General features: G+C 42.3%; 1 protein-coding gene across 4 annotated transcripts in view; it reads right to left on the reverse strand.

The window, feature by feature from the left end:
• pcbp4 (poly(rC) binding protein 4) overlaps window positions 1–22,449 on the reverse strand; it is a 228,425-nt gene that overhangs the window by 147,021 nt on the left and 58,955 nt on the right. For 3 of the 4 annotated variants that reach the window (XM_049586319.1, XM_049586343.1, XM_049586352.1), the window contains exon 2: window positions 9,346–9,394. The gene's annotated coding sequence lies outside the window, so the exon portion shown is untranslated. The remainder of the gene's footprint in view (window positions 1–9,345; window positions 9,395–22,449) is intronic. The other variant, XM_049586328.1, reaches the window with a different exon arrangement.

Genomic DNA, 22,449 nt, shown 5'->3' on the forward strand with positions numbered 1-22,449 from the left:
TGGAGTGCAATGTTCTTCTGAGGAACCTTGCATCCTGGCATTCATGTGGATGAATTCCCCAGATCCAAATCTGATCGAACATAGAGTGGGCATGCCCATACCTTACCTTGGAACCCACAGGACTCAAAGGATCCGTCGACAACGCCTCAGTGCCAGACAACACAGGACACTCCCAGAGGTCCTATCTCCATGCCTCGACAGGTCAGACACCCCATCATAGATCGGACTTGGCTCTGACCTGTCGAGGCATGGAGACAGGACCTCCGGGGCATCGGTTTGTCCCACAGATGCTCGACCAGATTGGGATCTGGGGAATTTGAAAGCTAGGTCAATGCCTTAAGCTCTTCGTCACGTTCCTTGGGCCATTCCTGAGCAGAGTTTGCGGTGTGGCATGGTGCACTGCCTTGCTGAGGGGCTACTTCCATTGGGGGTACAGTTGCAATCAGTGGGGGTACTTGGTGTTTAACAATGTTTAGGTGGGTGGGGTGCGTGAAGGGGCACTATTATGAATGTTAGGACCAAAGGTTTCCCAGCAGAACATTGCAGTGTAATGAAATGATCAATGTTATTCATTTCACCTGTCAGTGGTTTTAATGTTACGCCTGATCCGTAGACATTGTTTATGCATCCACTTTTTTATTTGAGGTTTGACTGCAGGGTTGGAAATTAGCACCCACCACCCCCCAGTGCAGGTGAATTTGGCAGGTGGCAGGTGGATTTTATTCGCCAACCCTCCACGGTGTCAGGTAAAACAATTAATAAACGACTCAAAAAAAAGTCGACTCAGTGTACCTAAAATAGAAACTGAAAAGCCGATTCTTTTTTTTTTTTTTGGTGATGAATCATAATAAGTTGGTTGAAACGCTGCTGAAAACGACTGAATATATGGAGCTGGAAAGTCCCTGTAGGGTATGATATGGCACACACCTAATTCCTTGATTGATAAACTGACAGATATTAACAGACAGTAACACATGAAGACGATCTGAGACAAACAAAGAGGGAATACAAAAAGCAAACATTCACACACACACACACTCACACACACACTTCACAGTCTGTGCAGGTCACAGAAGTCACACTGTGGCTATGTCAGCAGGAAATGAGCTCATATTGTAGCGTTGTTCATTCACTTGACCCGATGACCCCACACCTCCAGGTGATGCCTCCAAATTAAAGCGCTGCAGCTCCGGGACCAGACGAATAAAATGTCAGGAATATGTTTCATACAGCAACAGCCAAAAAAAGCAACTTAAAAAAAGAAGTCTCATTTATGATGCATGGCTTAAATGCTCAGATAGAAGTCACACACTGCACTGCCCTTTGAAAAGCTAATCCCATCCCAGATGTCCCCAGTGAACCCTTCAGCTTTAAGTGTGAAGAAGTTTAAGTGGAGCAGAGAATCTGTCCTGATGTTTCTTTTTACAGTAAAAACTCCAGGAATAAGATAACATACTGTTATTGAATCAGTTTATCATAATATCTAGATTGTAAAATATTGGCACAACAAGGTTTAGGCATTCAAAATAAAGCTGAGATGAGCTCTGTGCACCGATGACCCAAATCCATTTGATTTCTGCTTCCGCTTTTTCTCTGTATGAAGACATGCAAGGCTTTTTGAGGTTTCTGTATTTTACACACTAATTGGCAGCTCAGCACAGAGACACAGAGCGAGAGAATAAGAGTCAAGTTGATTCAAAAGAAAGACTGAGAGGGACAGGAAGGAAAAGATTGGAGAGAAATAAAAAGAGATGAAAGATGCAGTGGGACGCAGAGAGAGGGAGGAGAGGCGGTTCAAAACGCAGCTCAAATACAGAGAAAGAGATAAAAGCAGGGAGACGGATGGACACGGGAGGGAGATAGAGGAAAGGACGAAGACAGTGGGACACATCGAGACAGTTTGGCTCACAGAGCACAGCAGGAAAAAACAAACAGACCACATGAAACTGAAACACAGTTAAACACCATATGCACGCCTCACAGACAATTTCCAAATATCATTTTAAAAAGAGCCAAGTTAAAAAATCCATCTACCCTCTGTTGGAAAACGCAGGAAAGATTCATTCTTCACTGTAATTACAGCTGAAATACTAAACTCCCTGATGCTTGGTGTGTGTGTGTGTGTGTGTGTGTGGTTGGTCCCAGACTAATGATAGACTTATGAGCCACTGAGTTCAGACGCCGGATTAAAGCAACAGAAACAAGACCCACGCACATAAATATGCACACACACACACACACACACACACACACACTCATCTGTACTTTAGAGGGCCCTCATCAACATAACATTCATGACCTTATCATACCTTCACTCTATATTTACTTTTCTGAGTTAGTAAATTACATGCAGAGTCATTATATCACACTATCAGCTGATCCTGCAGCAAGTCAAATACCTTTCTCCAGAAAAATCTTGTCCTCTGGACGGCCCCTCAAACAACCTGTAAATAATCTCTGACGTACCCTGGGACACTCCCTGACCCTGAGCTACGAGTCAGTGTCATGTTTGTCTACAGTTCTGTGAACTCTGGAGGACCGCTGGCTGTAATCTAGAATCCAAAATGGCTGAAAACTTTTGAAACATTTGACTTTGAGTGTTTAAACTGAAACAAGTTGTATAGTTAAAGGGAAATTTCGGTTTATTTCAACCTGTCTCCTATCGTCCTAAATTTGTTTCAAGTGACTAGTGACATAAAAATAATAGTTAGCATGTTAGCCGTTAGCCTAGATACAGCCGGGGCGCATAGTAGCGTCAGACCTGTTAAAACCTAAGTGAACGGGCAACCTTCAAGTGCAAAGTTAGTCCACTAAACAAGCTTTTTTTCCACAAAGACCGCCTCATATTGTTAGGATAAATGTCAGAGAACATATAGAAAACAACATGTAAACGTGTTGTCTTACCTTACCGGTGTGCTGCCATGTTTGTTTACCATTTAGCTCTGCTTTCCAAAGCGCGGCCGAAATCTCGCGAGAACAAGCAGCAACAGCTGGAAGGCAGAACCGGACAGTGGCCTGAAAAGTTCATTCATTTATTTTATGAAAGATTTATAGAATAATGGCTGACTTTTTGCCAGACTTCGACTTTGTGGAGGAGGAATTTGATTTTGCAGAGTTTGATGGCCGCCCTTATTTATTTGAGCCAGAATACACTGACGAAGAGCTTTGTGAAACTGAAGAACGGAGGAGGAGAGAGGCGCAACAGGTAGAGGACGAGAGAGGAGGAATGGCTGCTGCAAGGCTGCGTAGCTCTGGAGATTGGAGGTGTACCTGTGGATGCTGTGCCCCAGTGCCCACAGAAGAGGAATGCCTCTGTTGCAAGGAATGGGACCGGTTGCAGCCTTATTTTCAAGGTCTGGATGTGACCGAGGACGAGACACCTCCACCTGGAGTAGTATCCAGCTGGGCTTTATCTAGAGCTCGCCAGATATATTTCGGCCGCACTTTGGAAAGCAGAGCTAAATGGTAAACAACAAACATGGCAGCACACCGGTAAGGTAAGACAACACGTTTACATGTTGTTTTCTATATGTTCTCTGACATTTATCCTAACGATATGAGGCGGTCTTTGTGGAAAAAAGCTTGTTTAGTGGACTAACTTTGCACTTGAAGGTTGCCCGTTCACTTAGGTTTTAATAGGTCTGACGCTACTATGCGCCCCGGCTGTATCTAGGCTAACGGCTAACATGCTAACTATTATCTCTCGTCACTAGTCACTTGAAACAAATTTAGGACGATAGGAGACAGGTTGAAATAAACCGAAATTTCCCTTTAACCTTAAAGGGAAACTTTGGTGTTTTCCAACCAGGACCCTATTTTACTCATGTGTCTGTGTCTAAAACAGTTTTTGACATCGGTCTAGTATTGAGTATTAAAACACCTTCCAAGGTGAAGATTTATCAAAACTCTGTTTACTGTTTATCTGTGTGGACGTGAGTGTTTGCGAAAGATGATGTAATCTTCTCAAACTGTGCATACCTATTGTTGCTTTGGACAAAAATGGCGGACTACCAGTTTGACACTTTCCAGAGTGTGATTGTTGTTGATGAGGAGTGGAAGGAAAACTTTCACATGTCCAGAACATCACTCGTATGTTTAAGTGACCTTACTCATCCTTAAATTGAACGGGAATCAGTGGTGATGAGATCTCCTGTAGGGGTGGGCGATACAGCCCTAAAATAATAACACAATATTTCAGAGTATTTTTGTGATAAAAATATTCTTGATGATATGATAAATTAGTAAAAAAAATAAATAAATAAGTATAATTAATTTAAGATGCAGAATTGTACCAAAATCAGTGATGTAGTTTCACAGCTTGTTTCAAATATTCAGTAAAAGTTAAATAAATATGATCTCTCATTTCTTTAGTTTGTGAACAACAACAGTAACTCAGAGTGAGATTCAGATTCTGTGACAATGAAAATAGTTCAACTAAATCAAGTTTACCACTAACTACACATTTTAAACAAATGTCCCCTGGGATCTATATATATACAGTAAAGGCCAAAAGTTTGGACACACCTTCTCATTCAATGCGTTTTCTTTATTTTCATGACTGTTTACATTGTAGATTCTCACTGAAGGCATCAAAACTATGAATGAACACATGTGGAGTTATGTACTTAACAAAAAAAGGTGAAATAACTGAAAACATGTTTTATATTCTAGTTTCTTCAAAATAGCCACCCTTTGCTCTGATTACTGCTTTGCACACTCTTGGCATTCTCTCCATGAGCTTCAAGAGGTAGTCACCTGAAATGGTTTTCCAACAGTCTTGAAGGAGTTCCCAGAGGTGTTTAGCACTTGTTGGCCCCTTTGCCTTCACTCTGCGGTCCAGCTCACCCCAAACCACCTCGATTGGGTTCAGGTCCGGTGACTGTGGAGGCCAGGTCATCTGCCGCAGCACTCCATCACTCTCCTTCTTGGTCAAATAGCCCTTACACAGCCTGGAGGTGTGTTTGGGGTCATTGTCCTGTTGAAAAATAAATGATCGTCCAACTAAACGCAAACCGGATGGGATGGCATGTCGCTGCAGGATGCTGTGGTAGCCATGCTGGTTCAGTGTGCCTTCAATTTTGAATAAATCTCCAACAGTGTCACCAGCAAAACACCCCCACACCATCACACCTCCTCCTCCATGCTTCACAGTGGGAACCAGGCATGTGGAATCCATCCGTTCACCTTTTCTGTGTCTCACAAAGACACGGCGGTTGGAACCAAAGATCTCAAATTTGGACTCATCAGACCAAAGCACAGATTTCCACTGGTCTAATGTCCATTCCTTGTGTTTCTTGGCCCAAACAAATCTCTTCTGCTTGTTGCCTCTCCTTAGCAGTGGTTTCCTAGCAGCTATTTGACCATGAAGGCCTGATTCGCGCAGTCTCCTCTTAACAGTTGTTCTAGAGATGGGTGCTGCTAGAACTCTGTGTGGCATTCATCTGGTCTCTGATCTGAGCTGCTGTTAACTTGCGATTTCTGAGGCTGGTGACTCGGATGAACTTATCCTCAGAAGCAGAGGTGACTCTTGGTCTTCCTTTCCTGGGTCGGTCCTCATGTGTGCCAGTTTCGTTGTAGCGCTTGATGGTTTTTGCGACTCCACTTGGGGACACATTTCAAGTTTTTGCAATTTTCCGGACTGACTGACCTTCATTTCTTAAAGTAATGATGGCCACTGGTTTTTCTTTAGTTAGCTGATTGGTTCTTGCCATAATATGAATTTTAACAGTTGTCCAATAGGGCTGTCGGCTGTGTATTAACCTGACTTCTGCACAACACAACTGATGGTCCCAACCCCATTGATAAAGCAAGAAATTCCACTAATTAACCCTGATAAGGCACACCTGTGAAGTGGAAACCATTTCAGGTGACTACCTCTTGAAGCTCATGGAGAGAATGCCAAGAGTGTGCAAAGCAGTAATCAGAGCAAAGGGTGGCTATTTTGAAGAAACTAGAATATAAAACATGTTTTCAGTTATTTCACCTTTTTTTGTTAAGTACATAACTCCACATGTGTTCATTCATAGTTTTGATGCCTTCAGTGAGAATCTACAATGTAAATAGTCACGAAAATAAAGAAAACGCATTGAATGAGAAGGTGTGTCCAAACTTTTGGCCTGTACTGTACATAAAACATGTCTAACCATCAGGCTGTAACCTGTGACAGGCTGTTATGATACAGTCACATATATGGAGTATTTTTCACGTAGGTTTCCATCACCAAAGGTTTGTGACAGAATCAGAGAGGAGAGGGAGAGACGCTGTGCTGCTGCCAGAGGAGCCGCTGAATGAGTTCTGTTGTTCCCATTGATCAGTCAGACACAAAAACACTGGACAACACAGTCCAGGTTGAAAAACATCTGAAACTACCCTTTAATCTAAAGCCAGTTCTGACCTTACCCCTCAAACCAAGTCTCAACAGCCGTGTATAGACATGATGAACACTCTTACTTTCACAAAATGTCCTCAGTCTCAAGGGCAGAGGGATTCAACTGGTCCTCACACAGACAGGAGTATAACTGCACACACACTACAGGGTGAGATTGCACCACTTGTGTGCTGACAGAGGTGTTTGACTAAAGAGAACACGGCAGAGAACATTCTGAACAGAATAAAGACACATTATGAATGATTTAACATCAGTGTTGTCTTCGTGCTCTGCGTTTCTCAGGGCTAAATGTTTCAACAACACGGGAGTCATATGAGACTGTTGGAGAAAGTTGGCCGCAGCTTCGCTGTAGGCGTGTTGAGCTGAGCTGAAGTGGAGTTCGCTCAATTTAAAGTTTGTCTGAGAAACTCGCCTGACACAGTGAAGTTGAAGCCAAACACTTTGAGGCGATTCAACAGAGTGGACGTTTTGTACTCGTGGCAGAGCGACGATCTGCACATCAAGTTTATCAAAGTGTAATTCAGTGAAGATGGCGTTACCCCGAAACCTTCTGCTGAGAGTTTAAATATTAATCCAGTGTTAGGGGGGCGTAAATAATGATAATAAATATGCAAAAGTAGGAGTTTACATTAGTGTCCTCGTGATTTCTTATAGCTGCTCTGTTGTTTTATGAGTGAAGTTGCGTCATCAAATATGTCCGTGTGTCCTGGCGAGTTCATTGGTTGTTATTCAAGTCTCATGCAAACAAATCCACGAGACGTCACATCTGAATGTGTTGAATGAAGAGCTCTGACTCACTGTTGTCTTCTGCAGCTTTCTTCTCCACAGGGTCACAATTACTCAGGTATGGAAGATTATTAGTGCCAGGCATTTAGAGAAAATAAAGGAGAGGAGGAGTTTTATTTTTGTTTGTTTTGTTTGTTTTTAATGGCATTTCAAGAATAAAGTCTAATCTTCAGTATCACTGGCAGGCGTTAGACAAAAATTTGAGCAAAGGTGGAAGATTTATTTGTTTATTTATTTGCATTACTAGAATAAGGTCTTAGTCTAAACCTTTAATATTAGTGCCAAGCATAAACAAAATATAAGGGGAGTAAGATTTTTTTCTGTCTTTCTTTTATTTACTTATGTTTGCATCACCAGAATAAATTCAAAATGTCAGTACTAGTGCCAAGCCTAAGAGAAAATATATCTGAGGAGGAAGAATTTACTTTGTTTTATTTATTTATTAATGTGTTTCGGTCTTTATTTGCATTACCATACTTTCACCTTTAGGGCTAGGCATAAGAAAATAAATTAGGGGAGGAAGATTATTCCTGGTTTTGTTGGTTTGTTTTTGTCTATTTGTTTGTTTTTGCATGACCAGAATAAAATGTCAGTACTGGAGTCAAGCTTAAGAGAAAATATATCTGAGGAGGAAGACTTCCTCTATCTTATTTATTTATTTATTTGGTTGGTTTACCAAAATAAAGTCAAACTTTAAGTATTAGTGCCAGACATAAAAATGAATAAGTCACGTAAGAAAGATTTTTATTCATTTTAATTAATTTTTTTGTATCACTAGAATAAAGTCAAACTCTCAGTATTAGTGCCAGGCATAAAAAAATTAAAATAAATCAGAGGAGGAAATTTTTTTTGGCATTTCAAGAATAAAGTTGAACCTTTGACAATAAATCAAACACATGGCTGCTTCTACAGAATTCCTTGTGTAGATGAATTGGTCAAATTATAGTTCAGAGTCAGCTTTGATAACGAGAAATTATTTCTCTTTTAGTGCATGAACACAGTTTGGTAAAAAGTATAAGGACTTTACAGCGACTGTGTCAAAAACTGCGTCTGTTCGGAAGCAGAAACCACGCAACCTTTGAAGAGGAGTGCGTATACGTGCACACTGAAATAACTGATAATGTACAGATGTGTCGATGGTTACAGCTGCAATATAGACAGGACGTGTTGCATCACAAGACACAATGTGATGGACCAGAGGAGGTGACTTTATTTACTCATTTTAACTTTATTCTTTATTTTTTTACTTATATTTTTTTCATGCCTGACACTAATAATTAAAGTTTGTCTTTATTCTCGTAATGCAAAATACACACACACACACACACACACACATCCTCCTCTCATTTTCCCCCTATGCCTGGCCCTCATCCTCAGTTCTCATATGATCGTTTATTTATCTCAGTTTCCACATATTAGGCAACGCTGAATTATTCATTTAGAGAAGCCTCTGTTTTTAAAACAAACATGATTATTTTAAAGATATTTTTGGGGCTTTTCTTTGCCTTCATTAGACAGGACACATATAGTGAGAAAGAGGGAGAAAGAGTGGTGATGGCAAGCAGCAAGGAGCTGTGGGTTGGAATCGAACCTGTGGCTGCTGTGGCAAGGACACAGCCTTTGTACACTGGACGCCTGCTCTACCAGGTGAGCTGGTCCCACACCCATGATTCTTACACAAGATTAATTAATAAATGTGTCCCACAAATCACTTGGTCTTATCTTTGTTATTAATCATCTCTGACACACAATGAGGACACAACAAGAGTCAGTGTGTGCCTATCTCTGGTGGTACAGAGATAAACCAGTGCAGTAACCAGACTGGTCTGATGGAGAGCTTTGGACACAGTGAAGCAGAGTTAAGAGACGACTGCTCTCCGCCTGCTGTGTTTTCACTGCTGTTTGCTTTTCCTCCATGGGTGACTGACAGGCAGAGCTGGCTGGTTCAGGGTTAACAAGCTTTCTTGACCTGAGTGTAGTCTCGCAGGCATAACTTAACCCTTGGCCGCGTGTGTTGTCACTAACACGCATCATCAATCTAATGGCTATGTTCTTTATTAGGGTACAGAGGCTGTGACCATGTGTGGGGTGGAGGTTAGGTAATAACAGCCTGAGAGGCAGAGCGGCTCCACTCACTACAACACACCCAACAATTAGAACATGTTACTCACCAACCTGATGGATCAGATCTGTGGACGTGGCGACATCACTGGAACAGTCCTGCAGGGAGAGAAAAGAGAGCGGTCAGATGATCACACTTAAATATCAATATGAACCGATTCATTTGGAAACAATACGAAAGTGGGCAAACGTTATAATCATCCATTATTAATATAAAACTAAGCTTCCTGTAAGTACGGTAGGTCAAATTAAATCGATGCTTCAGTTCAAACAATGCGCCTTTGTTTTCTCTCTTTGCGTAAAATGTTATCATAACCAACAGGAATGATAAATTAAACTGCATGCATGAGCTGATGAGAGCTGTGTAGTGAAATAAACTGAATTTCCTTTAAATAAACATTTTGCCAGAAAGCAAATAAGTGTATTTCCTAAAATGTCAGAGAGTTAGATGAGAAAATCAGAACCGCCCGCAGTGTTTTCTCTATAATTGTACAGGCCTATTCATGTTTTGTTTTTCTATGTTAATAATAACACCAAATTTCCATTCATTCAGAAATCATGGTAGAAAAGAGACAGGTGAATTTAAGATTACTTGGACTGATGACACCTTGGTACGTTACGTGTAATAAAATCAACTTCCAAACTAGAATCACCACCCTGTGGTTGTATGACTCCGCCCATCAGTCCACCCTGTGGTTGTATGACTCCGCCCACCAGTCCACCCTGTGGCTGTATGACTCCGCCCACCAGTCCACCCTGTGGCTGTATGACTCCGCCCATCAGTCCACCCTGTGGTTGTATGACTCCGCCCACCAGTCCACCCTGTGGTTGTATGACTCCGCCCACCAGTCCAGTGTCTCTGACAGTCTCCATCCATGTCAGTGAAAACATGGATGCTTCACACACAGAAGATCTATACAATCAGCACAGTTTCAAGATTAGAGTCACCAATTCAGTATCTGACCAAATGTCTCCCCTTCTGTTCCTGAGATATGACGTTAAAACATGATGATGTCACAGTCAAGCTGACCTTTGACCGTTTGACCTTCATTAATTTATCCTGTTAGACATTTGTGTCAAGTTTTGCCATAATTAGCATATGAATTCTGGAGTTATGGCCATAAACATGTTTTGTGAGGTCACACTGACCTTTGACCTTCAACCACAAAATCATAATCAGTTTATTCTTTGATCCAAGTGGACGTTTGTGTCAAATTCAAAGTAATTCCCTTAAGGTGTTCTTGAGATATCGTGTTTACAAGAATGAGACAGATGCAAGGTCACTTTGACCTTGAGTTTTGACCACTGAAATCCAATCAGTTCACCGATGAGTCCAAGTAAACGTTTGTGCCAAATTTGAAGAAATTTATTCTTGAGATATCCCGTTCACAAGAATGTCACAGATGGGGTTACACAGACTTGCCCCTTGACACTTGACCACAAAAATCTAATCAGTTAATTCTTCGGTCCAAGTGGATGTTTGTGCCAAATTTTAAGAGGTTCCCTCAAGCTGTTCTTGAAATATCCTGCCTGAAACTGACTGCTGGTTGTAGCGTCATATTCAACAGACACATATGAGAGCTGTATTATTCTTCTCATGAACGTAACTCCCTGCCAGAACATGCATACGTGTATTTCTTGAAATATTTAACAACTGCTTTAAGCATCATCTGGCTCTGTGACATCTCTGCTGTTGGACTGTTCAATGAGGAACCATGTGGAGTGTGTGACTGTCAGCAGACGGTGAAATAATGACGATGACAGACTTAATAACACCAACAGGAAACTGAGAGTCTGGTAGGAGCGTTAGGCTGTTAGCTGCTCTCCACAAGCCTTTGATTTATCTGGAGCAGAGCAAACATTAGGTCGACTTTAGAAGCTGTTTGCTCCACTCAAAGCTTCACACATCTCCAGCACATCAAACATTTCAACTGATAACGCCCATATATTTTGCCTCTAGAAACAGAGTCTGAGTGTGAAGGAAGGTTGGGATGTGGTAACAGTGGGAGCGTATGAGGGTGTGTGAGGGTGTGAATGTGTGAGTACGGTCAAACTCTCCTGGCATGACAGACGGCACTACTGTTGGGAAGCAGAGTGTTTTTATACTCTGACTAAAGATGGAGCACAAACATTTATAATGTGTGCAGTACATCTTAGCATTCATTATCTGTTTAGTTCATTTGTTCAGGTTTTGTAAAAATTAAAACTCCCTTTAAATTAATGAGTCAATCGCAGTAAAATTCTGTGATGAAATTGATATGCAGCTGTGCAATTTATGATTTTTCCTATGAGATAATTTTTGGCAGGGATTTATTCTTTCATCCGGTGTCACTCCCAATCCCGTTAAACACCAACACTCTGTCAGTGGCCCTTGCCTTCAGATACCAACGCACAAAGGCAGCCTTTAGCAGCGGTATGAGACACACTGGGTGGCATCAGCTTTCAATGCTACGGGCAAATACTGTATTATGAAGAGTGAGAAAGTCCGCTGGTGGGAGGAGAGGTCGATGGGTCAAAAAAAAAATCCAGACCCAAATCTAGAAAGAGTTAGGGTCTGGCCATGAGTAATGCAAATGGCCCAACTTGAGGGGTGGCACCAAGCATGCATTTGAAAATATCACTGCATGCAATTGGATAACACTGCGACCAATCAGAACAATACACGGCGTGACGTATCCAGAGCTTAGCTACCAGCGGAGCTAACTGGTAGATTAGAGCGCCGTCTTCTGTTCCTCTTTAAGAGAAAAAGCCAAGTCTAACTCGTTCAGTGTAGCGGCCAAAGCTGTTTCAAACAACTGGTGTTCATCCGTAGCCATCTTGCAATGTTTACTGACTGATTCTGGACTTCGTTGTCGCAGCGCTGTCGTCATCTGTTTAGCTCGCCTCTGGCCCGCCTATATCAGATACACCGATGTGATTGGTGCAGCTCGGCTCCAACGGCGTGAGTAATGAGCATCATTACTGATTGCCAGAGTGACTCGCTGAGCAAATTCAAATTGTGCTCTCGCGAGAACTCTGGATTTCCAGGGTACTGTCATTAATACTAATGTTTTGCGCTAGTATGTTTCGAAAATTATGCGAGTGATGTATGTCATGTGACGTTACGTTAAGATGTTTTTTTTCTGAACCAAACCATCTTCTTTTGTTGCCTAAACCTCAGTATTCCTACAGGTCATCTCTTGTAGCCTTGAAACACAGAGCCGTCTACACAGATCACATTGACGTACACACTGCTACTGTACGATTCTTAGCTGGCATTAGTTCGGCAACATTTCTGAACCCGACAATACTGTAACACACTGCAGCACGTATGTCGTCCTTTACTCAGGATGCTACGATATCGACAGGTTTCACCACACACAGATCAGTATCAGCATTTAAAAGTCCACAGTGTTGAATCTAAAAGTGAAATAAGAAAGCAGCAGTAGCTGTAAAAGTATGTGAAGCAAAGTAAGATGAAAACGTTAAACTTTACAGACTTCCGGATGTAACAGGGCTGAAATTAATTATTATTTTAATAGAATAATCTGCAGATTATTTGCCTGAACAATTTGAAAAGTTCCTGTTTAAATTACCTAAAGTCTAACACAACACTTTCTGATGTCTTGTTTTGTTAAGGCCAAACACACCAGCGATAAATGCTGTGCGTCAAAAAAATATGCCCCTATTATTTTCAATGTACAAACTCACACTGGCAGCGGCTAGACGCGCCAACCCACAGCACTTCAAGCCATTGTTCTACTTCCAGCCTCGCTGACCCCGAAATAAAAGCATTTTCCCCACTCGCTCTCTGCTTGTACAGACCAGCTCCCGTGGCAGCTCGACTCCTCTCCTCACCATTAATGTATAAAGAGAATTCTGTTGCTGTTGCTGTGTCTCATGTGTGACAAAGAATGGATGAGGAGAGACTCGTTGAGGTCGAGAAAAATCTCGAGCTAAACGACCCATAATGCCGTCATTAATAAGACAATGGCAAAAAAGATACTTCCTGGTGAGTCACGGCTCTGGAGATCTTCAGGTGACAAATCAAGTTTAATCAGGGGCTGTCTACACCTGACTTTAAGCTAACGCAGAGATGGAGAAAGTACAGATCTTTCAGTAGTAACTTTGCGTGGTTGTCTTTTAACAAGCAGCAGCATGACGTGTCCAGTGTGTGCTAGTGGTGGCACTTAACGCAAGTCACATGACACTGCGGCAGCACCCGTGTGTTTCCAGCTTCACAGTCCAACAACTAAACACATTCTGTTTACAAAGATAAATAACAAAGACAAGCAGGAGTTCAATAAGAACTGTGCTATTTAACTTAACAAATAAACTTGTCTTAAAGCATTACTGATGATCAAAACAGTAGCTGAATGATTTGCTGTCAATCGATGAATCAACTAAACCCACTGCCTGGCTCTAGACTATGATGCTAATAGTAAAACCAGCTGTAACAGTAAAAGGATTTCAGAACATTCGTACATTAGTACACATAAGTAGTTTGTCCTGTCATGACTATGAAGCCCCTTTCCATCCTCAAGCCAAGAAAAAATCAAATTTCCACATTTCTCTTTGGTCAAACTTGTACCCGACACACAGACAATCACAACTCTGTTCATTTTACACGTGCAATTTCCTTTGTCATTCTCCACGCTGCAAATACTCATAAACACAAACAAATTGCTTTCCAGCTCCACAGAAAGCCCAAAGACAAACTCCAGGGAGTAATTACCCGAATGGAATTGATGTCTGTCCGACACTGTGCGTGTGCGCCTCAAAGTGTGTGTGTCCAAATGTGTGTGTGAGTGCGGTGCGTCAGCTGTAAGCAGCCTAAGGCGTGGCGCGTGTCTGATGTTGGAGAGGACACTCAGCTGTTTCTCACACGGACAACTGCAGGGACGGAGAGAGAGATGACGAGACTAAAAGACGACAGCAGTGAACTCACAGAGTACTCTGGAATTCCAGGACTTCACTCTATGGCTGCTATGTGCATGACCCACCGCTCACTGCACATGTGTGTGTGTGCATGTGTGTGCGTGTGTGTGTGTTCATACAGGGCTGCAGTGAACTCTTGCTAAACTCACCGCTGCCCTTTTTCAGACATTTGACTCGTGTTAGTGGAGTTGAGTGTGCACGTGTCAGTGTGTAACCTGTGTAAATGTGTGTGTGTGTACATGTGTGCCCTATGCCCTTTTCCAGATGTCTGAGTTTAACTGTGTGTGTGTGTGTGTGTGTGTGTGTGTGTGTGTGTGTGTGTGCCTTCCCTCAGAGCTATAATGAGGTCTTGGGGGATTGCAGGCCTTCTGTCTGCCTCTCTGACCAACATCACACACACACTATCAGGATCCTGACCCTTAACACACACACACACACACACCTGCTGGTAATGCACTCCTACAATCCAGTGTCAAAGAGCAGGGCTCCATTAGAGGAGAATGGAGAGAGTCTAATTAGGTAGCGAGTTCTGAAAAGCTTAATGATCACTTTACTGTAATCTGAGAGCAAACGACAGGATGGAGTGAAGGAGACAGAGAGATGGAGAGACAGAGGGCACCATCCACTTTGCCTCAAGCTGATGTCTGCTTAAATTCTAACATCCTAGAATTTTCCTCCATCATCCCAGATTTGCGTGCATCCTCATGTAAGCTGAGAAAATGAATGAGTCTGGGGACTGAACCTCAATATTTTTCCAACACAGACTGAAATGTGTTCCCATAAAAAAAAGTATCAAAAAAACATTAATAAAATATAAGAAAAATAAGAAAAATAACTCAAATTGTTCGGTCAGATTTGGAGTCTTTGACATCATTCTTCCTAAATGATCAAACAGGTTTGGGATAAATTTGTACTAAAACTCTGGCGTCTGATGAGCACTAGTATCAAAAAAATCTTCAGAGGTCCAGTGGGCAGGACTTAGTGGCTTTCAGCTGTGAAGAGGTAAAACTTCTCCCGTGTAGGGGCGTGTAGGAGAATTTCAGTGGCCAACATTTAAATGTGAATGGCCCTATTTTGAGCCAGTGTTTGGGTTGTCTGTTCTGCTCATTCTCAGGTAAGAAAAACAAAATGATTCTTATTTTCAGGTGATTCTAAATTAATGAAAACACAGCTATTAATGTCATTTATCATTTCTGCCTTCAGATGGGCCTGAATCCTACAGACTGGGACTGTTGGCCGATCGTGTGGTTGTACAGTTAGTCAAGTCTGTACATGTTCAAGGTCTGTCTGAGATCTCACACTGTGTCCTAACTGAAAGCAACACGAGTGACCTTCCATCCATCCATCTTCATCCAGTTATCCAGGGCCGGGTCTCGGAGGCAGCAGGCCAGGCAAAGCACCCCAGACACCCCTCTCCCCAGTGTTGATTTCCAGCTCCTCCTGGGGGACCTCGAGGTGTTCCCAGGCCAGATGAGATATGTAATCCCTCCAGTGTGTTCTGGGTCTGCCTCGGGGCCTCCTACCAGTGGGACGTGCCCAGAACACTTCTAACAGGAGGCGCCCAGGAGGATCCTGATCAGATGTTGAACCACCTCAACTGACCCCTTTCAACATGAAGGAGCAGCGGCTCTACTCTGAGCTCCCTCCGGATGTTCGGGCTCCTCCCCCTATCTCTAAGGCTGAGCCCAGACACCCTACAGAGGAAACTCATTTCAGCTGCTTGTATCTGCGATCTCATTCTTTCAGTCACTACCCAGAGCTCATGACCATAGGTGAGGCTCCTCGATGGAGGGGTTTGTCTGTCTCTGTGATCCTGGTATTGTCCGGGGCTAACAGCCCCTGGTAGGGTCTCCCAAGGCAAAGTGGTCCCAGGGGAGGGGCCAGACTATGAGCGATTGTAGAAGGCCTTGATGACTTGGCATACTCGGACTTTGAGTACCTCGACTGGTATGCGGACACTGGAGACCTGGGGAAGCGCTCACCAGCGAGCGTCTGGTGGCTGGGCCTTGGGCCTTGGGCCATAGGGTGCAGTCGGGCTTACCCTGATTAATTAACATGGAGCCCCTGTCCTGTGAGCCCACCACCCACAGGGACAGGAATCAGGGTCAGGTGCATTGTGTGTCAGGCAGCAGGCAGGGATAGGTCCCTGAGCATGCTGATCCCCGGCACCGCAGGCATCGCAAGCGAGCATCAGCGACTAATTCAGCTTGACTGCACTGTTTTCTATTAGACCGTCTGAACTGCTTGCAAGCAACGCAGTGCGATGCGGGCTGCCGTTTTGCACAAAACTTTTGTCGGACATGCTGTTTCTATCTTATTCCTGTCGCTTGCATTGAAAACGTCACAATGGACGAGGGACGGCTGATTCATGAGGCTGTAATGCAGAGCTATCTGTATGATTCCTCCTCATTTTACAACAAAAACCTAAATAAGTTGGCATCTGGCTGGATGGAGATCACCAGGGAGCTGAATGTTCCTTGTAAGATTTTTGTGTGGGATGCTCAACAGAGCTCGCTAGCAAGCTTATTTGTTTTCAAAGTGGAGATGGTGTTCAGATATAGTATGGCCGCTACGACAATGATATCCTCCAATTACCTACAATAGTATTGTTGTGTATATGAATAATAAGGAAGTATCCGTACTAAACCATCTTTTCAGTGGTTATTCTGAGACCACAGCTGAGAGGTCAGCAGTTTCTTTACATGACATGACTGAGTTCAATATTTAATGGATCCAGTGTGGTCAGAGAGCTCCCAATGTAACACAGACGCTCACTTGCTGTCAGGAAATGAAGATTCAATAAATGGACTTTTTATCACCTTCAGGTCTCACAGCTTCTGTCGAGTTTCTGCTGAGAATATATTTCAGAGAATGTTTTCTACCACATACTTTACAGTTGGTGTTTTTCAGCTGTTTTCTACAATCCCGTTGCCATTTTTAAGTGGCGGTCCCAGCGGTGGAATAAAACCTGTTTCCCCCCTGAAAACTGCATGGAGCTGAAAAACATCCTCAAACAAGGAAAAATGAATAAATAAAAATATTTTCTAGGCCACAGAAGTGGATCCACTAACTTATACAATGTCATGGAGAGGTTATAGAATTTAAAACAAGGATGATATTCAGACAGGTAACACTCCAACACTCTTCATAGTTTGGATCCAGAGGATGTCATCTCTAGATTATACATGGCTAAACATTTAACACAAGACCAAACAGTGTATGGATCCTCTGCCATATCAAATAAACTATGTCATTACTTTATAATGAAGGTCAGTATAAAAAACACATGATACCACTGCCAGCAAAGCAAACTTCAGTTCATTGGTATTTGGGGAAATGTTTCAGCTCCTTCTTGGTCTGTCTCAGGAAATAATAATAACTTTATTTACACGGCACTTTCAAGGTTAATGAAGCAGAAAAAATGAACAATCTCAGTAATCAGCTTCAGTAAGAGGAAGATTTGTGCTGCTGACACCAATAACACCCGCAAGAGCTGACTCAGAAAACAGATTTGGCTCCCAGCAAACAAATTAACAATGCTACCGCTGCGTAATGAGAGAAATAATAAGCTGTCAGTTAAATACGTGCTCACACTGAATGAGTTCTCGGCTGAGTTTGATAAGATTAATGTGCATGAACAGTTTGCTGATCACTGACAAGGGCAGGCTGATGAAGGCTTAAAGACTTTACAGGTAGATTTTATTGTTATTAAATACTCATCACGGAGAAAGCCTTGAAATAATGAAGTACATTGTAAAAGAGCATTTAAGAACAAGTGAGGCCACTTCTGAACTTCCAAACAAGGACAACAAGTCAGACCAGGAGGCCTCTACGTGTCCAGGGCTGCTATAAATGTCTGCTTTATATCTGCATCTCAAAATGCCACGTTATCTGTCCGAGCAAAAGACCACTGACGCGTCACAGCTGTTCTCTTATTTTTTACAAGTTAATACAAAACTCCAAACTAACTATTTCCACTCGTAACACCAGTGCTCCCAACTGAAAAGTTTAGGCGCACCGGCACAAAATTTAGGAGCAACACTTCAATCGACATACAACACAACAAATTCATATTTTTTCCACCTTAACTACTGATAATTGCTTTGGTAATAAATAGAACATTTACATAAATAATTACATGCTGATTTACTTTAAAGGAAAAAGTCACAAACTCTTATCTACTTAGCAAGTTGGCTGGTGTTTGCTTCTGAACGTTAACACCTCAAGTAGTTATCAGTTATTACTTTTATGCTGATGACACACAACTATGTACCTCTGTTTCCCCAGAATTATTTTTCAAAACAAATGAAAAGAAAACAGGAATTCCACTTATACATCCAAAGGCAAAAAGGCAGAGAGTACAGACAGCCAGTCCAAACAGATTAAAATTCAAGTTACAAATCTTGGAGTGATCTTAATTTTATTGGTCATTTTAACAAGGTCGCAAAACCACTGCCAAAATTCGACCAATTTTATCACAGAGCGATGCTGAAATGCTGACACATGCTTTTATTACAAGCCGTGTAGATAATTGCAGCTCTCCTCTTACTGGTCTCCCTAAATTTCATCCAAGCTCACCGTCACCCACATCTCTGTGGTCAGACTGGCTGCCACTAAAGCCAGAGAAAACACAGGCAGAGCGGAGCGAAGTCTCTGAACGTATAGCAGATGTACGCCGTGTCTGTAAGTTCAATCTGACACCTTAGACAAAAATGAGAGCGCTAAGGTGCAGTTAAGATGCATGGATAGCGCTATGTTGCTCCATCTCCTCAGAGGAAGCACCCAGAGTATTACAAACAGTCCAGTTTGTGCCACAGTGTGCTTCACTGTTCAGAGTAAATATTTAAAAATGCACCTGTAGTGACGCTGCGCATGAGACAACACACTCCTTCCTGGTGTTTCATACGATAATGACTTTAAATAAAACAAAACAAAACTTGCAAGACAACGGGTGCCCCCACTTTTAAGATTTAGTCCAACTGTCTCCAAAAATAGTTGCTAAACGTGACTAAATAGTCACAGTCTGGAGCATGAGCAATAGTTTTATAAATGCAGATTACATTTGTGTTAAAAGCGCAATACTTTGCAGGAAACAAACTTTAAAAGGTAGGAACTCATATTAAAGGTTTTAGAAAACAAATATCAGAAAGATATTTACACAAGCCGATAAACTAACATCTCATGACTCCTGATCACATTTCCAAAAGCTGCTACAAAGCTGAACCAAATCATGTTGTGCTCTAATTAATAGTGATATCAACACTTAATTAATGTGTCTTCTAACAGACCAAACTATCTGCTGTTTCAGTGTGTGTTATATTCTCTAGCTTGACAGGGCCCCAGTTCACATGGTGATGGAAGATGAAACCTGACAGCTGCAGATAAAACTTTTCGGCTTGTCAACATTCGATTTCATCACTTTCTCTTCAGTGTCAAAAACTTTGCTGTAGGTTCTGTATTTTTAGAGTGGATTTTTGTGAGCACAGATGTCTGCTGTGTCAAACCTCACTGTGACATGAAACCATCCAATTACAGCTCTGCTAGCATAAAACACTCAACTGTTTCTGCTTCCAGCAGTACAAGCCATGGATACTCGTACCGCTTACAGTAAGGTCGGACACCACAGAACAAGAAACAGCAGGGAGGAGGAGGAGGGCGTGCTTCAGCTTCAGCTGCAGCTTGTCAGTGTAATCAATGCACATCAGCAAGAAACCAGAAGCTACAGGGCCGAGTGACATCAGCAGCCTCGAAAGACGGTAATGACTGGAGAGCAAGGCGCTGTGTTGTTCTGTTTCCTGACGCACCACCACCACCAGCTCACACACTCACAGTGGACGGTGGTGTTTCTTATCCGTGTGCCTGCAGACGTGGTTGGTTAGTGATATCGACCAACTGCAGCACAAACATTAAAAACCAATCAGCTGCAATTTAGAGAAGAGTAGAGAGGCGGAGGATGGAGCAGCAAATTACAGATGCAATACTAAAATACATGAGGTGTTTAAATACAATCAGAGACAAGTACACACACATTAACACACACAGAGTGACACACACACACACACACACACACACACACAGTCAGCCTTATAAAAATCAGTAAGTGCTGAGACGGTCAGAGATGAAATGGACGGGAATCTGCATGTGTGTGTGTGTGTGTGTGTGTGTGTGTGTGTGTGTGTGTTTGAGGCAGCTGGTCTCGCTGGACTCTTCCCTTGGGCAGCTTAAAAAGAGACAGTGTGTTTGTGTTGCTTGTACTTCTACCTTTGTGAGGACCAGGTTCAGCTGCAGACAGCGAGGACATTTTTGTCCGTCCTCCCTTTTTATCAAAGTTTCACTGACACTGGTTTTACTTTCTCATTATTTGGGGTCGCACAGACCTCAGTGCTGTATGCATACTAATAAATAGTAATATCAACCTTTTGTTTTCCTCTGAATATTTCTTCGGTCCTGTTTAAAACTCAATGTGTAGAAAAGTACTGAAGAGGAAACTCTTTCCACACCAACACACAACCAAGTATGTGTACAGTTGTATTTTGTCCGTTTATCGTAGCTGAGCAAAATGTACATGGTATGATAACCATCAGTTTTCATGTAAGGACATACCTGAAGACTGTTATACCACTGCAACCCTATAGTGATGTCATATTTGGGGTCATTTAGACTCCAGCGAGGTCAGACTTCCTGTTTCACCTCATATAATCAAACTGTTGTTAAACTCCAGTAACAGAAATACAAACAGACTTATTAATGATTTGGGAGAGCTGCGTTTAAACTACTACTCAACAACAACCACAAAAATAAAGCAGATTAAATACAAAATATCACGCTGAGTAAAAACAAGTTTAAGTATTAGGACTGGGAGATGTGATGTGTTGAGATGTGTTCCACCCAGCCACCATCAGCCCAACAACCAGTGACTGACATAACTTTGCAGAGGTGTGTGTTGGCATGCTTCGTGCATCTTAAAGAACAAGTGGCTAAATGAGATTAGAGAGTGTCATCACGCTGAACACGACTTTACAGCCTCATTGTGGTGCTGACATTTGTCATGCAGCCATAGTGTAGTTAGTTAATGGCTGAACGTTAGCTTTTTCTTCTAGCGATTGCATTTACATTTCAAAAACTATAAAAGTGGTGTTCATTTGTGAAGACTATCTTGCTGAACAAAATGTTTAAGTACCATAAACGGTCCTATTTCTGCAATAATCCAAAATCCAACTGAAAAATCACATAGGTTTTTTGACGCAGGAACTAGGGCGACACTAACTTCTGCGTCAGCCTACAGAGAAATGTCATCCCTGCAGCACTCCATTAAATTAGCTAAATTAAATGATAAAATCCCCCCAAAAGTTGCCCCAAAAAATACAACCAGTAATGTACTCAGGGAATCATTGATAACCAATTTATTCGGCCAATCACCCAACCCTATTAAGTGTGTTATACTGAGCTTTTAAAAACAGGTCTGAGGTCTCCAGGACTCCAAACAGAACATTAGGGTTCTAACTTGGTTTTAAGGATCAGGGTGGTGTCGATAAGATTATAATTAAGCACTGGGGTATGCATTAAGACAATGAGGGTCCCCACAAGTACAATAATTACTGTCACAACGTGTGTGGCCTCTCTCTCACACACACACACATACTGACTTGGCTCTGGGGGGAATAGCAGCGGCTTCATCAGTCAGCCTGTCAGCGTCTGAAACTGACTGCAGCTCTATTCAAACTAATTTTACTGCCACATCATCTGCTCTGAGTAACACACCTGACAACTGTTACTACGACAGTGTAGCTGAAGGAGACGGTGTTGGTCCAGACACTCAAAGATAAGTGGGATTTAGTGATTTCATACTGGAAATCTGAATCAGAAATATCACTCACAAATGACTTTGCTTCTGTATCTGTGATGCTGTTTGGAACGACCCCGACCATCGAGTCCATTCAGCTCACACTTGACTTTAATCCCAGAGTCAAACCCCGTCGTTTCCTCTCTGATGATCTGACGCACCGGCAGCAGTTTATTACACTGAGTGGCGTCTCACTTGCTATCACAACGAAATCTCCCTAATTATCCACTCCACTTCTGCCTGGCTAATAACGGATCATTGTCGCAGCCACTTTCTGTTTGTTTCCAGCTTGTTTCTCATCAAAGTTAATGATGTTATTTCGAGGTCAGCAGCACGTTTCAGCCTCCAGAAGGAAACAGCAGATTGTCTTTGCTCAGATCGATAGCTCTGAAAG

Source organism: Epinephelus fuscoguttatus, linkage group LG1, assembly GCF_011397635.1.
Source record: "Epinephelus fuscoguttatus linkage group LG1, E.fuscoguttatus.final_Chr_v1".
Classification (NCBI taxonomy): Eukaryota; Metazoa; Chordata; class Actinopteri; order Perciformes; family Serranidae; genus Epinephelus; species Epinephelus fuscoguttatus.